Below are 2,677 nucleotides of genomic sequence, written 5' to 3'. Positions count from 1 at the left end.
GAGTTCCAGAGTTTTGGTGCAATATAGGAGAATCCTAGACCTCCCGCTGTGGCTCTCTTTATGCGTGGTATGTGTAGCTGGTTGGTGTACTGAGCTCTGGTGGGGCAAGTGGATTTTTTGTAGGCATGCATTAAGAAAAGCAGCAATTTCCACTGCAACGCTGCTCCCGAAACACAAGTTGCAGCCGAAAATCCCCAGTGGTAAAACAAGGACAAAAATGATACATTAAAAGTGTCCAGTAGCAGGATATTCCTTGCAATAGCTGGTAACTCTGAGGGTGGTAGAATGACAAAACATTTGCTTTTCAAAGTCCACAATGTATCAATTTCAGAGAGCCAGTCCATATTTACTCCATAGGTTAAGCCTCTTCACCACCCTCAACCTCGGCTTCCTCCTCGGGATCTTCCTCGTCCCCATCTTCTAGGAGCTTCTCCTCTTCCGCAAAAGATTGTCCATTGTTGGATTCCTTTTCAGTTTCATCTTCACCAGCAGCTTCCAAGCCTTCTTCACATTTACTTTCTTCTGCCGCCTCTGCTCCGGTCTCATCGGCAGTCTTTTTAGCCCCTTCTTCAGTTTCTTCCTTTACCTCCCGCTCTTTTGGATCCTCTGTGAAGGGATCATCACCCTTCAGATACCTCTCCAGCTTTTTGCTGATCATTTTATTATTGAGGATGCTTTTGGCTACCACTAAAGAAGACTTCTTAGATTGCTCCATCATTGCCTTTCTATTTTGGTTATGCTCAATCGACTTGAGATGTTTTTGAAGAATTCCAAACTGCATATGAATGAAGAGATCACATGCAGTACAGTGTGCTGCCTCCACTTTCTTGATAAAGTGGTCCATGCCAAGGTCTTATGTTAGATCCTGGTCTCTATAAATCTGTTGGATTGCTGCATTAAGATCCTCAACTGACTTGCAACGCTCTTCTGTCTTTTTATGCTTGTTAGAAACATATTCCTGGAGAAATTCTTCCGTCTGCTTCGAGAGCTTCGTCCCCACAAAATTGAAGTGGTCACTGTGAAACTTGCTTACCAAGTGGTTCTTCATTTCATCATCATATTAAGTGCGGAACTTGCACAGCGAGCAAACATACTGAATCCTTTCCACCATGCGGTCACGCTGCCTCTTCTTTTGCCGATCCTGTATTTTCTTCCCAGCCTGAAATTTGCATTTAACTTTGCTGATCTCTTCTTGCATTGTTAAGGATCCTTTATCTGTTCCAACTTCATCTTTCCCTTCAGCATCTGTTGCCACCTCTGCCCCGTCTTCAGTCTTCTCTTCTGCAGTAGCATCGCCCCCCTCTTCATTATTAGCCACTTTAGACTCTGGTTCGCCTGTTGTGTTTATCTGTTTGCGTTTCTTTGCAGCAGCGCCTTGATTCTTCATTTTTTTCTTCTGTTGCGTTTGCTGCGGCTGCGTTTTGTCTCCATCCCACACTTTGATGCTTTTCCTCGGCCGTGTTTTGAAGCCACCTCCTCCGAAGCGCCTATTCCCAGGGAAACCTCTCATTCCTGGAACATGTTGATCTCAGGGTAAGCTTTCTGGGAGAAGAGGGATAGGGGCCAAGGGGAACCAGAGGCACCAGGGGCACCAGAGCCCCACCCGCCCATTGGCTGTTGTGGCTCATTCCATTGTCCGCTCACGCGCCCGGGAAACGACGCCATGGGTCTGTTTTTTCGCCCGTCTCTGCCCCAGATCTGACCCCGTTGGCAAAAGTTGCTCCGTGCTTTTGTCTGGATCTGGACCCTGCGGTTCCCGTAGGGGCTGTCATAGTGACCTTCATAGGCATTGTCCGTGTCTTGAGCCTCACTGTAATCATAGCTAGATCTGTAAAGATCATGGTCAGTCAGTGAAGACCTTGGGTTGTAGGACTCATAGGATTCATACACTGCCATATCTAACCCCTCAGCAACCTCAACATGAATACATTTGTTGCTCATTCTGTGTTGCTATATGATGTATCTATTATGTGTCAAAACTAACAAAAAGTGATACACATGCCTTTTGCCATGCAAAACTCAACCTGTTCAAACTGCGGCCCATACTAATAGGTTTTTCTCAGATCTATGTAAAAATACTGAAAAATTGACTTAAAATCCAGAAAATCCTGACGTTCCACCTTTTTTTGCACTTTTGCCCCCCACAGCCCAACCACCTCCCACATTCCCAATCAATACCCACACCCTACGTACCATCTATATTTGTGCGGAAAAGTGCCAAAATTCGGCAAAACAATCTCTCCATTTTCGGGTTTGCAGTAAACAGGTTTGATATTTTCATCCTATCCAATTTTTCTCAGACTACACCATTTTTGCCTGGCTGGGACGCTGTATGTCCATTCCAAAATGAGTCCCAAACAACTCCATCCCCCAGACTGTGAGTGACTGGGAATTGAGAGTTACTTCAAGGATGGGAACCTAAAATTGATTCACAAAGAGACTTTTTATTTACCCTAGACTTTTTGCTTTGCTGGAAAGTATGGAAATCATACCTCTAATATCCTGTGTTTGTGGTGCATGTTATTTAGTTCGTCCAAGCCTTGTATCCATCCCCTGCAAACATGCATTTCATAAATCATATAAACCTGTTTCACAGTGTCAGGTGACTTTTGTTTTGTGTTAGGACCAGAGAGTTAAGTGAAAAGCCGGCATTGTCCAGGTGTTAATAAAACCAGCT

General features: G+C 44.7%; 1 pseudogene; it reads right to left on the bottom strand.

The window, feature by feature from the left end:
* Nucleotides 1-340: 340 nt before the first annotated feature.
* On the bottom strand, nucleotides 341-1,896 carry LOC138568678 (A-kinase anchor protein 8-like; annotated as a pseudogene).
* Between the last annotated feature and the right edge of the window lie 781 nt (nucleotides 1,897-2,677).

Source organism: Ambystoma mexicanum, chromosome 2q (assembly GCF_040938575.1).
Source record: "Ambystoma mexicanum isolate Mex_15411 chromosome 2q, UKY_AmexF1_1, whole genome shotgun sequence".
Classification (NCBI taxonomy): Eukaryota; Metazoa; Chordata; class Amphibia; order Caudata; family Ambystomatidae; genus Ambystoma; species Ambystoma mexicanum.
The sequence above is the reverse complement of the archived record's forward strand: the minus strand, read 5'-3'. Positions and strand labels throughout refer to the sequence as shown.